Source organism: Chanodichthys erythropterus, chromosome 13 (assembly GCF_024489055.1).
Source record: "Chanodichthys erythropterus isolate Z2021 chromosome 13, ASM2448905v1, whole genome shotgun sequence".
In the NCBI taxonomy this organism is placed as follows: domain Eukaryota; kingdom Metazoa; phylum Chordata; class Actinopteri; order Cypriniformes; family Xenocyprididae; genus Chanodichthys; species Chanodichthys erythropterus.
Genome location: NC_090233.1, coordinates 25,495,123 through 25,514,156, shown reverse-complemented (window position 1 = coordinate 25,514,156; position 19,034 = coordinate 25,495,123). Strand labels below are relative to the sequence as shown.

The window sequence follows — 19,034 nt, the reverse complement described above, 5'->3', positions numbered from 1 at the left end:
TGCCATGTATACTAGCTCATAAGTGTGCCACAGAATTCATAAAGCAATAAAAATGTTTGGCTACAACAGGGTTACATTCAAACCACAAATGGATATTCACTTGGTATATAGCTGATAGTTATAAACTAATATAAAAAAATATAACAAGATAAAAAATGGCCATGAATACATATAGGTATGAAATACAAAATACACATTCTAGAACATTTCATTCACTTTAGATTTCAGTATATAAAAATAACTGGAGTTTTAGGAGAGCTGAAGAGGCATTCTGGCTCCTCGGCTCCTTGTGGAGAGTCAATTAAGCAGAGAAAATGTCACATGTTAGTGCAAAATCATGTGACACTGGAACAGTAGCTATGGAAACCATTTGCTATACCTGCATTGAGGTTCTCAGTACATACATATGGCAATTACCTGAATAAAACTACCTCCACTGTTTATTCCTCTAGATTTCTCTTTACTTTCCCATTACTGTTTTCTACTCCCAAGCATCAACTTAATGAGACAAGTTACACAGGCTATCAGGAACTGTAAAGCGACTCATGGATGTTAACCCGGTATGACTCAAGAGAGTCAGTTTTTCTGCTTATCTTATTTTGACACCCCTGCTCTGTGAGTTTGCATGCTGCTTATTTTATTTGACAGACGCCAACTACATAACTTAGCATTCTCCCACAAATGAGTACACGGTTTGGTATGTCTCTCTGAGGTGATGTTAGATTGGAGAGTGAGGCTGATAGAAGATGAGTTAGTGTGGTCAAACCACAGTGTTAAGAGTGTTATAACAGGCGTGATTGCATACCCTAGTTTTTCTCCACGGTGCTCTCACACTTGCCTAACTAGCAATAACTGGATATGAGTTTCCAAAAGCCAAACAATTTTTGTGTTACATTTTGTTAACACAGTCTTATGCTTCACTAATCTCCTCGCATGCCTCTAAGTCTCGCCTTTTCACCTTGTCTCTTCCTCTCGCTCCCACTCTCTCTGTCTTTTACTGTAGGTAAGGGCATTCAGGGGTGAGTGATCCACATAAGCACAGTGAGAAGAACACTAATGTAGCTTTTTGAGATCACTGAAGCACAAGAGCTAAAAAAGTGAGATCATTCTGCAAGTATGTGTTTTCCCTAAATGTGTGGAAAACAAAGGCACAGAACAAACAGAAGAAGAGAGGATGCTGGGAGGAGAAAGCAGAGAGTAAACAAACTACCACTTACAACACTAACGTTTTAAATGTGGAGAATGCTTACCTCAGTGGCAAATGCCATTGAGACAGGGAGATAGAAAAGAAAATGAGATATATGGGAAGGAAAGAAAAAAGAGGTGCCAACCAGGGTGAGATGTCTGTGACACTGTGTGCTTGAGGAACATTTCATTGAGGGCAGTTAAAATCATTTCAGAGTCATTTCACCCAGCTCCAACAGTTTTGTTCAGAAGATGCTACATATTACTATTCTTTAGGGGTGTGATTAGACAGGTAGCTCACGAGACGAGACGAGACTCGAGATTGAGTTCACGAGACGAGATTTTACACATTATTTTTAAGAAATCCTCAAGGGTGAAATACATGACTAGAAAAAACATTCTGCAGGTTCATTTGAAATGTTTTAACTAATCATCTTGTAATGAATGTCATTTCAGTTCTACTTTCTGAGTATGAATTATCATATGCAGTAAAAGACAACAATATTCAAGTACTGTAAAATGTTTTGCCACTAACTCAACTGACTGACTTCTCTTCTGTATGATTTCAGTCTCTTCAGACCTTACTGTACATGATTTATGAGCTTCTACAACTGTTGACCTCCTAACTGAACTCCTTTCCACAAACTGATCATTCATTGTTAGTTCATGATAGTTCACAGTGCATTAACTAATGTTAACAAATGAAACCTTATTTGTTTGTGCTTAATAAGATTAAGAGAAAACTGTTATTAATTTTTTTATGGTAACTCTTTACAATAACAACTGCAACCATCGCACTCTCTCAATATTCAGAGTGAAAAAAAAAAAAGACCAAATTTTTCTTTGACAAAGAGCTAAGAGATTACACTGCCCAGCCTAAAATAGCTTTCATATGGAGAGATATCTGTATTCATCAGGGAGCCGCTTTCAAAATGCGGGGTACTGAAAGCGCGTTTGGATGCGCGCTCACGTTTACTTTCACTTTCTCAATCGCACGTACTCTGTGAATATGGAGCGGCGGCAACTGTTATCCAACTGAATTAAATGTTTTTTTTTTTTTTTTTTTTATTTAAACACAAAGCAAAATGACAGTGGAGGCATAATGTAAACATAGCGGTGGCATATTATTTCCTAATCATCATAACCACTCTGTCATGGCAATATCACAAGACTACTTTCGCCTCGACAAGAAATCTCATCACATTTTAGTCTCGTCACACCCCTACTATTCTTCAAACCTCTATTGCAGGCATATGAGGGGGAAAAAAATAAATTGTTTAAACTGAGTTTGAAATCCATTATTTGACTCCTTTTTCTTGCATAAAACAGATCTTATTACTGAAATCAAAAACTAATGATTAAACGTTAACACTTTACAATAAAGGTTCATTAGTAAAACATTAGTTAATGTATTAAGTAACAAAGTAACCATGAGCAATACATTTTTACTGTATTTACTTATCTTTGTTAACGTTAACGTTAGTTCATAGGCGTAATTTGCGGGTGGGACGGGTGGGACATGTCCCCAACACTTTTTGAAGGGGACAATATTGACCCTACCACTTTTTGAAACATCTTGCGATATCTAATACAAAATAAACACCTCTAGTTGATTATCAATTTGTGTTAACAATAGGCGATTTGGCACTGGGATGTGTTGTTTTTGAAATCATGTTGAGTGCTCGTTGTCACTTTTATTAGAGGCGCGTGCAACAGGGTGTGGATGTGAATCGCTGTTGCGGAGACTCTCTAATCGTTACGTTGAAATCACAAAACAAAATACACATAAACGTGTCCCTGCTCTTGATATACAATCACTGATGAACATCTTTGGTTTTAATGAGAAAAAAAAACATTCATGGATGGATTAGAACCGAGAACCTCTTGCACCCTAAACGGATTTACTGCCACTAGTCCATCAGGACATTCGATTATCAAAGGCAGATCATCGTATTTATTAACTAATGTACATACTCTCGAGACTAACAACATTTTGTATTATAGCAGATGTAGGGAAACTATCATATTTTAACACATTTATAATTTTAATATCATATTATTATTATTGTAATAATACAATTACAATACAAAAAATGTTTTCCCGAGGGTAGCAATCCAGAGCAAAAATTTGAATCCTCCGTATGATGCACAATAAATAAATAAATAACATAAAGTATTAACCATTTTATTGCCAAACTGAAGAACGTGCGCTTGTTGGAGTCGACATCATGCAATAGCGGGTTAAAGATCTGAATACAGAACAGCTTCATGACTGCAAGATTAATTACAATATTAATTGGCAATGACTTCCTCAAAGCTCACAGCTTTGCACACCACTTCTCACATCATCTATATACAGTACTGTATTTACAAGGAGAACAGAATAATTATCTGTAGGTATAGAGATCACAATGTGAGGAAAGGCAGGGCTTTTAATTAATCTTCCCTTTTACTGAGCTTCCAGTTTAAATATACGTGACTCTTCTGTCATTACTAGACTCTGTGACCTTGCTACATATAGACCGCACACTCTCTATACACACACACACACACACACACACACACACACACACACACACACACACAAACACACACACACACACACACACACACACACACACACACACACACACACACACACACACACACACACACACACACACAAAATCAAGATCAAGATCTTCCCTTTAATGTTCCCTTTACACTAATGGAAGTACTCAAGACAGATCATGAAAATATCACATGTTTATTAAAATATAAAACTAGCCTATATTGCAACCAGAGGCACTATAAGATGATTATCAACAACAGAAAATTGCTGTCCCCAATCTATTTCTCTCACACATTCTCTTGTTTCACAATCATTTCATCCAGACAGTCAAGTGGAATGGCCAGACATTCTGCATCTATCAAAGCAAAAGTAATGGCAGATTTATTCTTCACAACAAAGAATCAGCTATGTAGTTTGATCTTGATCATTTTATCATATTTTGTCTAAATGTTCCTGCAAGATTTCAAAGCAAAAACAAAGAAGAGCAAAGAGAAAAGCACTTTTTACAACAACAGGTTGGGTGGAAGAGAAGAAGAGATGCAATGTTCTTTTTTGCCTTTTGCATAGCCATTTTGATCACAGGAAATAAATAATGGGAGCCTAGCATCAGCCACAGTGAGCACCCATGGGCTGTTTGCAATCTGTTTACATACTGTCTAACACTTACTTTCTATATATTGTAATCATTATGATCACAACTTGCAATAACTGCTTTAATGAAATCATTGTTTCTGCTTAAAAGAATACAAAATGTCAGCTAACTGATGTTAGCATGATTTGTATTATCTTAGAACTGTACATTTCTGACATATGGACATTACTTGGACAAAGCCACCTCTGATAAATTCTTGTCTTGTAGGCACTTGTATTTTCTGTAAAGCTGCTATGATACAATATGTATTGTGAAAAGTGCTACACAAATAAATGTGAATTGAAAATGTGAATGTGAATTACTGCACAAGATGGTGTACAAAAATAAGGGGGGGGGGGGTTCATGATTTGCTGCTTTACATTTCAGTCAGATTGCAAACCAGACAAAAGTTTATGATGATGTGGTTAAAACTGAGATGCTAATAGTCAGGAATTTTAGGGAGAGCATGTGCGCGTATTTAAAAGTGACAGTAAAATAACATTTCTCCTTTCCGGCAAACTCAATAATCTCTGTGATGTTAAGCAGCAATGCCTTCTGCTGTATCCAGGCAGGCTGTTAACTGTTTATAAGGTCTTATTCTGGCTGCCTGCCACACGGGTCATGCTGAACTCACATACACATACAGCCACAGGCACTATTATCCATTTCTCATGGACTCTGTATTTGGCCTTCCAATGTCATGCCTACTTAGTGTATTCACAGCAGCTCGTTCAAAAAAAACAACAACAACAAAACAAAACAGAAATGTGTAGAAGGTCGGGATCTAAGAGCTTGACCACTCAGATAGTCAATCAATGCATGCAACATGACCTTTGAATTTAAAATGGGTCTTTTTCTTGCATGTAAAGTAAGTAAATATTAAATCTGCCACACATATAAAATGAAACCTAAGCATAATATTGGAATCACAACCTGTTGGCTCCAGTCACTGCAACTAAATAGCAAGACAAAAATGAGAGTGAGACAGCCAGCCAGCTCCAATGTCTATGTATATTACTTGACGAGCACTAAATTATAGTAAAGAACCACTAAGGAACACAGTTAAACTTAAACTTATATCAACCAATGCATGACACCTTAGATAAGAGAGGAAATTATTCAGATAATTAGATTATTTCTTAAACTTATGTATACACTGGATAAAACTTAGAGAAATCAATGTCTTCTCAACATAGAGAAATACATAAATCTTAAAAAAATATAAACTATGCATACAATTAAAATAAAATAAAATAATTTGTTTCTTCCTTTAATATTATTATAAACAATTATTTTTATATAGCACCACAGAATACAGAAAATAAAGCAAAACATTTTCTGAAATAGTTGTTGTAATAGCTTGCAATTAGATATATTGATTTCTCTAAATACAAAAATATTTAATAATTTAAACATTTAGAGAAAAAACATCCAACTTACCACGTTGAAAGTGAACAGATCAATTAAACCACAGATGTAAGTGGACAATATTGTGTAAATTTTCTGAGTGGAATTTTAAAAAAAAAGAGCTCCACATTACGATTCCAATGTACAAAGTCCATAAAAAAGGGACTGAAGGGTAGAACAGATGTCAAAAATACAGTGAAAATGACAGATTGAGTCTAAACCCACCCATTCTCCAAAGCTCCAGACAGCTTCCACAGTAATCCAACAACTTGTTTAAAAAAAATAAAAATAAATAAAAATCACAGTCAGTACCTGATGTTCTCTACTATACCCCAAGTTAAATAAGTCTGTATAGTCCTGACAAGCTCCTAAATGTCATCTTCTCATTTCAATTACTGACAAACTATAATTCATTCAAATATACAAACTCTTTTCTGCTGCTTCACACACATTTGTGTCAGTGTTCCACTCCTCTATCCCTGATTCTCCAGTCTCTTCCTCCTACACTCCTCTGGCTTGTTGCTAAGAACACATCCACCCTCAGCTGTGTGAGTGTTCACACACTTTCACCCATTCTCCTCCTCCCTCTCTCTCTCTCTCTTCCTCACACTTCTGCCTTACTCACTCTACACTTGTCCATCCATCTGTTTCTCTCTCTTTTCCTCCCCCTTGCGGAGGCTTGTACACACTCCACGTCTCTCCTACAACTCTTCTTCCTCTCATATGACATCATCTTGTTGCTGTGTCCAAAGTGCTTGATGAGTTGCATCATGTGTGCAGCAAGTTTTTTCATGTAATTTTTGCCAGGAAAATTGCTTTACGGATTAGTTCACCAAAAAAAAAACCCATGTCATTCCAAACATGTATGGCTTACTTTCCCCTGTGGAACACAAGAGGAGGATATACATTTTTTTGTCCATAAAATGAAATTCAATGTTGCTTTGGACCCTACTAAATTTGGACAAAAAAAAAAAGCAGAATAAAGAGTCATGCAGGTTTGGATCAACATAAGTTTGATTAAAGGATGACAGAATTTTATTTTTGGGGTAAACTAATAGAAACAGGAGTAATTATTTCTAAAGAGTTTTTAAAAAGCAAAAAAATTAGAGTTTGGCAATATTAATGTTTTAGATTTGCTACAATTCTGGAGGGAGCTAATAAAAAAAAAATCTGGCAATTTTGTTTAAAAGCTACAATGTACATTTTTCGCCGCTACAGGTCGGCTATTAAAAACAAAGGCGTTGCTTGGTGGCGGCAAGTTTGAGCGCGGAATCATGGGAAATGTTGTCTTCACCTTACAGTCAGTGGAAAAGAATCGGGACGGGACTCAAGCAGAAATTTTATTATAGAAGATTATAGGGATTATGCGCAATCTAACTTCCGTTTTCTGTAAAACAGATTCGATCGCTTCCAGTTTAGGTCTTTTGTGTGTGCTTCATGAAAAATTAGCCGTTTTATTCAAGATAACTTAAAAGGAGCGAGCAAAGATGAGCATAACTGATATCCCCCACATATGCAGATTGATATTAAAAAGCTTTTTTAATTTTTCTTCTTCACACTAACATTTAGATATTTAATAGAATAAAACATCTATAATAATGTGAACTAGGTAGTTTCGCTGAATACCTTAAAAGTCCATAGATATGTCATCAGTTCTGCTGTTAACACTTTCTCTGACAAGCGGATGCAATGAAACCAGTTTTCCGGTTTAGTCGTATGACGTTCGACATGTACCCTATTGACGTTACTGTAGTATGAAGCAGCGCATGGCCGAGTGATGTTGGATCTGAACGAGGCCGCTGTAGAGATTGCTAATGAGAGACGAACGCAACACACGCCTCGAGAACAGCGGAACTTTTATTATGCCACAGTCGCCGGCGCTACTTCTTCCGGTCAAGCGTGTATTAGATTCATTTGACTGTTTTGAAAATCACGTTATGACCAGGTTATGACGTTACTCTGTGCGTTCGCTCGGCGGCTGCTGTGAGACACTTGCTGCCCACTGCAGTAAGCTTAGCTAGAGCGATTTTAAAATATCATAATAAATGCTGGGTGGCTTGTGTTGATAAATGGCATGCAATTCATTTTAAAACATCTTGTATGATGGAGAAAATGCTGTATTACTAAGCTACTTGACAAAATAGTGTTTTTTGCCGAGGCATGGTAAAAGCATGGTACTCTCTGAAAATTAAGAAAACGAGATTTAAACAATAAGACTAAACGTGTTGAGCTATATAACAATAAGTTATTTTCGGTCTATAAATGTTACCAAACATTTGTTCCGTTGTCTAATAAAACATGTAATATAATAAAGCGTTTTTAGTGTTTCCATGGTTTCTACAAAATAAAAACCGGAAACCGAGGGTAACGCGGATATGACGGATTGACAGGCGACTCCCGTACACGTCCCGGATATTTTTAGCACATTTGGCAATTACAAAAAAGATTAATTGTTAAATTATTTAAATACTGAAATATAATTCTGAAGCTGATTTATAAGATAGCTGAGGCCCTCTAGTAGATCTCGGTCCCCTAGTTGAGAATCACTGTACACTCAGTTCATTATCGCAAAATAGATGGTGATCAGGAAGACCTCAACATGAAGCAGAGGGGTTTTGTATCCCCCTAAAGGTTTTTATTTAGTTGATAATGGTTGATTGGCTGTGCATGATCCCTTACATAAGCTATTTTCTATAATTTATATTAGATTATTATTTATAAATATACATATACAATTTTTTTCACAATTGATCAACCTCACAAAACAACAACAACAACAACAACTTCACAATGTTCTGTTCTGACTGATTGATGCTCTATCAACCGAATGCACAAGCTACTGGATGGCGTACCATTCACGGCTTCACATCCATACTCCCTCTAGGCACTTTCTCTTTGATCTTCTGATTAGGAAGACAACGTTGAAGAAGTAAAGAGTGTCACAGTGCTATCACAGGTTCCGTGGTCGCTGTAGGGAAATCAGCAGGAAAAGGAAGCGAGGTGCGTTTGGGAGGGGTGAATATCTTTGGTGACTTTCAGCCAATGTCATCCTATAGGCCTTTGATTCCTTCCAGTTAGTATTCTGTGCATACTCACTACTCAGAGTCAGAAACTCTTCCTTATCCAATTCATTCGCTCCATTCTCTCTCTCCCTTCAGCTCAGCCTCTATCTCCCCCTCTCTATCGCTCTGATTTTCTTTGACACATCTTCTCCCTTCCATCTCTCTAGGGTTTTCCAGCTCTGAGGATGACTATTGTAATGGGCATAGTCATTTGAGGTCTGACGGATATTAATGTTCGTCCGGTCTGGAATATAAATAAATATATATTCTGTCCTCAATTTCACAAAGAAAAAAAATGGCCTACATAAATAGACCTGTGTTCTATATGGCTTTTTGTATGCCTTTATATTTTGCATATAAGAAAAAGTTTAAAAGAACTGTGTGAAGATACACAGAAGGCACAAATATACTAATATTGTATCTTGTACTTTCTTTGTTAAGAATAGATTTTGAAAAGAAAAATATATTTAATGTCAATACTAGTAGTAAATTATTCTGCCCTTATACATCTCTACACAGTAGTACAGGCAATTTATGTACCATCAAACAATTCGTTCTTCTGTTAAATTTGTATTACAATACCAGTGATCCTCAGCCAAATATCATCACAGAGAAAGATAAACTTCTTTCCTTGCTGAGCAATTCATGTAGCACTGGTTTCATATGCACAAAAAAGCATGCACTAATAACTGTTTTGAATTATTAAAAGAAAGCAGAATAATGTCCAAATAATCATTCTTGTGGTTATTGATTTGGCCACTAGAACAAAGTCATTCATCATGTAAGAAAAAAAAACCAGCAGCTTCAACTCCACAGGGGAAAGTATGTGCACTGTTACAAGATACCTCTACGTTTCAAGCATGTTAAAGGGATAGTTCACCCAAAAATGAAAATGCAAAATCGCCCTCAAGTTGTTCCAAACCTGTATGAATTTCTTTCTTCTGCTGAACACAGAAGATGAAATTTTGAAGAATGCTATGTAAGTCAATGGGGCCAATAAACTGTTTGGTTACCCATATACTTCAAAATATATATTTTTTGTTTACAGCAGAAGAAAGAAATTCATGCAGGTTTGGAACAACTTGAAGGTGAGTAAATGATGACAGAATTTATTTTTGGGTGAACTATCCCTTTAAGAGATGTGAAATTTATTGTATAAGAGTTAACAAATGGATACATACTTTATGCAAACAAGCCTTGGCTTTATCATTCCACTGTTCAAACTCAGTGTTAATCCAGTGAAAACGGACAAAAATGATCCCAACACCTTTCACCTTCCAGCTTTCAGCTCTCATTATCTTTCCCATCTCCTGTTCTCTTATATTTCCATGAAAATAAAAAAGTACACACATTTTAAATGTGCTCGGGTCAAAAATATCTTAAGTCAACAACAATCAGGTGTGACATGACATATATAACAAAAAATGTCTTAACTAGCGTTTGTAATAATCTCTTCATGTGGTGCTTGATAAAACAAACCAATGAAGATATCTAAATACGAAAAGAATTTGTGGCGTTTAAACAGTTTTAAAATCCAAGGTTACTCTAGTAAAATTACATTGATTTCAAAATCACATCATCATAAACAGCTTCTTCATACAGGTAACCATCTCAAGTTCGCTTCGCTAACTGCCTTGTGGAAGGGCCATTATTGAGGGAATTAGGTTACTAACTCCTTATGGAATGACCCTTCAAGTAGCATTTCCTTCCTACTGTGGCCTTCAAATGAGTAAAAATGCTGTTTAGAATGCTGCAGTTGAATGTTGCTCTTCCAGTTTATTAAACTGAGGTTATCACAGTGAGACCCTGCAATTAGTTTACAGCAGTTTGGAACCAATAAAATTAAACCTATGCAACTATAAAAACAAATGTGTCCACAAAAGAGTTTTCAAATGCAATTTAAAGCAGCACTGACACCATTCATGCTCAACAGCTGTTCATATAAAAGCACTAATTCATTCATTATGCAACATACCCTTCCACAAAACCTTGAGAAGTGCAAGCAGTGTGATTTCAAGTCACCACTTCGAACCTTTGCATTAAAACAAAAACACTGGATACCAATGGTTACCACAACAACCAGTGGTTAAAATTTTTTTAATAAGCATAAAAGCTTACAGTAAGTCCATCTAATTTTATGCCAATCTCCTCTGTTCTGTCAAAGAAAATAGATTCCTACTTTCCATCAGTATAAAAATTTAGGGAAATGTGTTGACAACATAATGACATCGATCAAATGTGAAAATTTTAACATTTCACTTCCTTAATCCTGTATGAAATCACCTGGATAAAACACTAGGTCTAAGCTTCATTAATAAGGGGTTTAACTCATTCTCAAGACATCTATCTGACAGCAATTTAAACCATACACTTAATGGGTCTCATTCATGAAACATTCGTAAATTTACGAGTAAATATGTGAGTGATTTGCGCATAAAGAGACCTTCCCGAAAACTCTTCTCCTGATTCACAAATACTTCGCAAACGTCAGAAGTGATAGTGAAATGTGTGTGTGTGTTAATGAATTCCAATCAGTCGTAAATGGGACGCGCGTGCACGTTCATTCTCAATTACCATAAATCCTGCCCATTAAATCCGACTGACAACTATATATGGGCATCATATTATGACACCAAACGAAGGATTTTGGCCATTTTATAGGAAACAAGTTCCATAGTTTGCCCAGCCCTATTGAAATCAATTCATTATTTGATTAAAGTGCTCCGTTTGCAGATGCTATAGGTGCGTTCACGCGGCCTCGTAATTCCTGTAGTTACAAGATTATAGCTTGTAAAAAGCATTCACGTCCTCGTAGAGTTCGTAATTACAGTTTGTAAGCTGGGAGTTTTCTGAAAGCTCCCACATGTAACATGTGGCCCCTATACCACCTGACCGCTGTAGATTGATTTATTAGGCGTTGATAGTGGTGCCATGGAAACGCATAATTTCCAGTCCAAGGACCAAAAAGTACGTGAACAGCTCCGAATATAACGTCATTTCAAGATAGCGGTAAATACAAGGTGATGTGAACGCAGCTTATTACTGGCTCTCACAACAAAAGTAAAAAGAAAAAACGTATGTAATTATTATATATAATATATTTTTTCAAAATGCTGTAAATATGTACCTTATTAAGGTGAATTAAAATGCAGCCTTATTAATGAGCAAAACGTTCGGATGTTAAACGCACTATTTACGCGTGACTGGGAGCAGGTGTAGATTTCTTTTGTACCAACTAACATTTGGAAAATACGAAAATTTTAATGAATCCGAAAATTTACGCCAGAACCACTTTACACACGATTTACACAAAAATTCGTTCTGCTCGTTTCATGAATGAGACCCAATGTCTTTTAAAAAGAGACATGTTGTATGATCAATGTTTTTGTCTGGATTGAGTCAAACTACATGAAATATGTATATAAAAGGTGCCCAAGGGCGGCTCCACATGCAACAATCAAGGATGTGTTTCCATAGTAATGTCACATAGTTGCCATGGCAAATTATTTCTTGTTGAGATAAAATGACTATTTTAAACAAAGAACTGTCCAGCCATTTAAATTCATATGGTCATTAGCAGGTCTTAAAATTAAGTAAATACAACCTCAGATGAACAACACCACATGACATATTACACCGTGTCATTATTTATTCAACAAAAATAAAGACAAAATGGAGAAGTCATAGGTGACAAACTAAGTACACCCTATGATTCAGTTGCTTGTAGAGCCACTTTTAGCAGCAATAACTTCGTTTTCAGTTTGACTTTATCAGTCTCTCACATCGTTCTGGAGGATTTTTGGCCCGCTCTGGCCCGCATCTGTTTATGCACAGCTCTCTTAAGGTCCCGCCACAGCATTTCAATCGGGTAGAGGTCTGGACTTTGACTGGGCCATTGCAACACCTTGATTCTTTTCTTTTTCAGCCATTCTGTTGTAAATTTGGTCTCAACTTTTTTTTTTTTTTTTTTTTTTTTTTTTTGCAATTTCTCGGAGCATTACACAGTCTGACCTAGGGGTGAATTTTCTGAGAAGACCACTCCTGGGAAGACTGGCAACTGTCTTGAATGTTTTCCACTTGGGAATAATCTTCCTCACTGTAGAATGATGGACTTCAAATTGCTTGGAAAAGGCCATATAACCCTTCCCAGATTAATGGCAGCAACAATTGCTGATGTCTTTCCTCCTTGGCATTGTGTTAACACACACCTGAATGCTCCAGACCAGCAAAATGACAAAACTTCTGCTTTAATAGAAGTAATGACACTTGCTGATGATCAGTTAATCAAAGACATTTGATTAACAATGCCTGTCTGCCATTTACCCTCTTAATTCCTGTACTTAGTTTGTCACCCATGGCTTATCCATTTTGGCCTAGTTTTTGTTAAATAAATAATGACATGGTGTAATATGTCCTAATTTTAAGACCTGCCAAGGACCAGATGATTTTTTATTATCCTGATACATAAAACCATAGAATTCAGTGTTCGTTCTTTTTCACACGACTGTTTATATTTTATATATATATATACACACACATACACACATTTTTGAAAATTATATATAATATACAAAAATATATATAAAAAATATATAAAATATAAGAAAATACAAAAAAATAATGTCAAAATGCCAGTCTTGGCAAGTATTCATTTTTTTAAGTGAACGCATACAGTGGAGATAGAAAACACATTAGTAACAGTATAATGGATCCGTGCCTTAGGTCTTAAAGTGACAGTAGCCTAATATACCTGCTGCCAAATTATGAGATTTTTTTTCTATATGGCAGCTTTCCCCATGGTATAGATGTCAAAATTATGGCCAGTGAAAATGCTGAGTGGCTTGTACCTGTGGCTAATGAGCAAAAAATAAATAAATAAATATACCATACTAATATACACATACCATGCTAAAGAAACACCCCCTGCACTTCAGATCCTTTAATAAAGAAATTGTACAAATACTCCAAACATTAAGGGCAGAAGGCATTACTTTAGCTGTCAACAGAAAATTGTGATCATTTGGAGATGCCTTTCGTGCCCAACACTTTCCCTGTCACAGCCTTTGTTTCAATAGAGCAATCACCCATCACCACGCTCCCTCCCTCTAGCAGCTGCATCAGAAGACACAGCTGCTAAGGCAGATTGCACATATCAATGTAGACCACAGACTAAAGTTTTATGAGAATCATGAAAACATAACAACAAAAACACTGGTTTTATTGTCAACTTGTTTGGTGGACTTGATCATCTAAGCAGTGCAATACAAACTCATCAAGATTCAAGACTGACAATTGCCAGTTATTTAGTATTCAATACTTTGAAACGGGTACATTATTGTTCAGTTCGTTTGTTTTTTTTGCCAGATCTAATAAAATATCCATTGAAAATCCTACAATCCAAAAGCCATGTGAGCTCCCTACATTTTTTACTGATAATACATCATCAAATCAGATCATTTGTGTGGGTAGAAATACATTATGCTTTATGAATTACTAAAGTATTCAATTTAAAGCTAAATTAGTGGGGTAAATATCATCTCTCATTTCTTATGAAGAATAAATGAATCTGTTAAACACATGATTCTGAAAATTATAGTAGCTAATTTCCAAAAAAAAGTTATTGTGATAAATATTAAAATAACTGTGAAATATAAAGTTGCAGTTATGAGAAAACAACAACAATCTTTTAATATTTTTACTCTGAAAAGGATTTTTTTTTCTATGGGCTTCCATAGAAAACCATTTAATGAACAAATGTTTATATTGTATTGAATTTATTGGTTTATTGTATAATTTAAGGCAATTTTTATTGCTTCTTGGACCCCTTTTTCTCTTCTATAAAAAGGATATAATAATTGAGGCACAATTCCTTAATGGCAAACCTATATTATATATATATATATATAAATAAAAACAAAGACAAAAAAGTGTAACAAAAAAAATAACCTATTAATAAAAGATTCAAAACTTATTTTACATACAAGCAAAGTGTGCATTACACAAACTAGTAATGTTAAAATATAAAAATTGTACATACCTGTTTATTTTCTTCTGTAAATATAGGCCACTCAAAAAGAACTGACATTGTTAAAAAAACAACTAAAATGTCATTATTTTCATTCCCAATGGATGGTGGCCTCTGAATTTGTTATATGTGAATCTCAATCAACCAAACAGCAGAAGGGCAGTGAAATAAGAAGGGTTCAGTTTATATAAACATCAAGAGAACAAAAGAGTGAATGGAGGAAAAGGGGAGGACAAAACAAGAATAATTTATTTTCCACTATTCAAAAAGGTGACAGACATTTTGTTCTTCTCCCTCTTACCTCATGCAGCTTCACTCTTACTTTATTGATGGCCTTCAACCAGCGCAGACGGGAAGGAGAGAAAGGAGGTGGGCCATCCTCATAGAAACTGAAAAAGACAATTAAATGCCATAAGACTAAGTGCTGGAACTACACTTTTGGCCCATTTCCTGGAAGAGTATATTATACATTTATATGCATATAATTTGGTAAGTTAATTTTGTTACCTTTTTGAAGTATACTAGATCAGAAATAAACATTTGAAACATGATTCTGATACAGTTAAACAATGTGTAATTATAAGGTTTCATTACAGTTACAATCAAGGTCAATCAATACACATTTTCCATTGTTGTACTTTTATATTTAAATATTAGCTTAGTTTTTAGGATTCATGTGTATCGTGTGCATCTTCACATCCATTCAGTGTGAAACACATACCTGTGCTGCCTTTCTGGCTTTCTCCCTTGATGAGCAACAGGCTTGGGTGTGCTCTCCCCTTGTACTTCTTTCTCCACATTTGCTAGTATCTCCCTTTCCCCTTTTTCTGTGTCATCTGATGCTGGAAGAGGTTGGGCAACAACAGAAGTACTAATCTGACTGTCTGAATAGCTTCGTTCTTCTGGCTCAGAGCTGAACTGGGAACTGGCTTGGCTAAGGTTACCAGAAGACCCAAATCGAGAGCTGTCCACCGGGCTGGTGAAATAAGACAAAAAATGTAAATATCAAGATGTAAATATCTAAATCTAGTCACAAACTAAATCACTCAGGAATCAATTTCAGTCCTAGACTTTGTTTAAAATGTGTTTGGGTCAATAAAGTCAATAATGTCATTACAGTAATGCAGGATGAAGAACCTTAGGGGAAAGTTGAATAAACATACTAGGAAAAGTGCTAATTTGAATTTAATGAAATACTAGATTAAGATGATAAATATATACAATTAATAAGTAGCAGTGAACCTTTTTTTTTAATCTAAGTACAATTTAAAAGATTTAAAAGAGCAAGCAAGGTACTTGTAATATTTGTTATGTTATGCATGTCTTGACAGACAATAAGAAACCAAAAGAAAAAACAAAATCAATAATGTGAATATATAACAAATTAATAATATTTAATAAAATGAATAATTAATAAAAAAAAATTAAATATCTTGGAAAGATGGAGGGTAATATTCACAATAAACCATAATAAATGGCCTAAGAATAACCATTTATTATGATTTTACTAGCCTTTTATCAAAGGTTTCCTGTAGAAGGGTCCCTGGTGGCTTTTCTTCACTGGAATTTATATCAGGAGGGTCCTTGTCCTTATCTATGCAATCTTGGGAAATTTGAGATTTCTCTATATGCTCTACTTCCAGACAGGACGGCCCTTGTTTAAGTACTGTTGGACTCTCTGGACTTGTGTCAAAGCTTGGCTGCTTATGTGAAGAGTTGTCACTTGGACCTTCTGTATCACTGGGATCTGCACTTCCTGTGACCTCTGATTCAAGAGACAATTTATCAGCCTCGGGTTCATCATTTTCTTCAGGCTTCAAGTCTGGGTGTTCGGACTGGGTTGCAGGAGGGGTCTGAGGAGGTGAACTTTGCCATGGGAAGCCTATTTTTCTTCCAAACATTGATGACATGGTCTCCTCCTTTGCAGAAGCTGATTTATCTTCTTGGAAGAGACCCACAGACAAACCCTTGAAACCAGAAAGCAGACTACTGCTCTCTGCTTGTGGCTGTGAAGGGTTGGTGCTAACTGAAGGGGCAGGAGTGGAAGAGCCAAAAAATGAGCTGAAAGGTTTGGCTGTCTCTGCTGCACCAGACATCAAATCACCAAAAATACCTTTAGAAGGTGGTGAGGTTGGTCGTTTGTCTTCAACTAGTATTTTGGGTGTAGATGGTGGGGTTTCAGCGTCTCCTGGTGATACCTTTGAGGATAAACCCAATTCAGATGTCTCTGTGTGAATAGTTTTAGATGTATCATTGAGCTCCTTGCTTTCATCTTTTGTTTCATGTGAAGCGTTGACCTCTTGCTCTTCAACAACCTTTAGCGATTCAGAATCACATTCCTTCAGTTCCTCATTTACTAATTTAGTAACTGATACAGACTCAGATTCAGAGACTGCACTTGACTCATTAACATTGAGGCTCATTTGATCTTTAGAGTCTTGTGTTCCATTGTTACCTTTAGTTTCAGATTTATCTGGCAGCTTGGTTTCATCTAATTTTGTTGCTTCTGTTCCTTTAAACATTCCAAACAGATCACCAGTGAGGGAGTCCGTTTGCAGGCTGGTTGGAAGATTAAAAAATGAGCTCTTCTGCTGTTGTGGTTGTGCTGCAGTGGATGTAGGTGATGACTTGAAGAAAGAGGTCTGTGGCACTGAGAAGAAACTAGAAGTTGCTGGCTTGCTAGAAGCACTTGGGCCAGAAAACATTGACATGAAGCCAGAAAATGCAGCAGGTTCTGGGGGTCTTTGTGAGCCAGGCATTCTTGGTCTTGGTTGACCAGAAATGACAGGTCTAGGTCCTCTTGGTCCAGGCATTCCAGGTCTGGGCTGACAAAAAGGTCCAGCCATTCTTGGTCTAGGTTGAGCAGGAAAACCCAGTATTCCTGGCTGAGGTACAATAACTTGTTTAGGCTGTTGCTGTTGCGGAATAGAAGAAATCAGCTGTGAATCTAAAGATGGTTGCATGGTTGCCACCATTAATGGTTTGTCACTTTCTTCTGACTTTGTGATTTCATCTGTTTTTTCCTTAAGGTCTGCTTGCTGGCTGTCAGAAATTGTGTATGTTATTTGTACATCATCACCTTTCCATGATTCTTCAGTGAGAGTTTTCTCATCTATTGTGGCTTTCTCAGCATCCAGAGGTTTGCTCGTTTCTTGAGACTTTTCCAGTTCCAGACATTCTGATTCCACATTTTTCTCCACTGGTTTGTCATTTTCTAATGGCATTTCATTTTCTTGTAATTTTTTCTCAGGCAGTTTTTCAAGCTCTACAGCTTTATCAGATTCTAATGAAACCTCTGATGGTTTCTCAAGTGCAACAGGCTCTACAGCTTGCCCGGATGAATTTTCAAGAACAAACTGATTTAAATCTTTATTAAAATCTTTTTTTTCTGGACTCGTGGCTACATTTTCTTTTTCATTTTCTATGCCCAGCTCCTCATTTTTAGGTTTCTCATTAATAGCTTGTTCCTCGTGTATTTTGTCAACCACTGAAGTTTCTTCATTTTTAGACTGTTCCTTTGTCAGAAGAACAACTTCTTCAGTCTCATTTATTGGTGTCAGGGAATCAGTTTTCTTTGAACAAGCGGCAACAGTTTCTTTGTAATTTTCCATATCCAGCTCCTCATTTTTAAATTGCTCATTAATAGTTTGTTTCTCATGTATTTTATCAACCACTGAAGTTTCTTCACTTTTAGATTGTTCCTCTGTTAAAAGTACAACCTCTTCAGTCTCATTTATTGATGTCATGCAATCAGTTTTCTTTGAACAAGTGTCTACAGTTTCTTTGTAGCTTTCCATGTCCAGGTCCTCATTTTTAAGTTGCTCATTAATAGTTTTTTCCTCACGTATTTTGTCGACCACCGAAATTTCTTCCTTTTTAGTTTGTTCCTCTGTCAGAAATACAACCTCTACATCCTCATTTATTAGTGTCTTCATTTTAGACATTGTATTATCATTTATGGATGGCTGCATTTCATCAGTCCTCCCTGTAACATCCACAGACTCTTCCTTCATTTCATCACATGGTTTTTGATCGAACTTAACAGGAGATTCAAATGTGTTTTCTACAGGAACCTCTTCTTTAGCCTCAACAGATGCATTTTCATCTGTAACTGATTCAGTTAAATGTATGGATGTTACATGGCATGTGAGAGAACCCTCCCTTATAGTGGTC

General features: G+C 36.1%; 1 protein-coding gene across 5 annotated transcripts in view; it reads right to left on the bottom strand.

Moving 5' to 3' along the window:
* The window catches only part of LOC137033683 (protein unc-13 homolog B), a 68,424-nt gene extending 52,599 nt beyond the window's left edge, over positions 1 to 15,825 (bottom strand). For 4 of the 5 annotated variants that reach the window (XM_067405850.1, XM_067405851.1, XM_067405852.1 and 1 more), the window contains exon 1: positions 5,808 to 6,354. The gene's annotated coding sequence lies outside the window, so the exon portion shown is untranslated. Of the gene's footprint in view, positions 1 to 5,807; positions 6,355 to 15,162; positions 15,251 to 15,582 lie in introns of those variants that run through there. The other variant, XM_067405854.1, reaches the window with a different exon arrangement.
* Between the last annotated feature and the right edge of the window lie 3,209 nt (positions 15,826 to 19,034).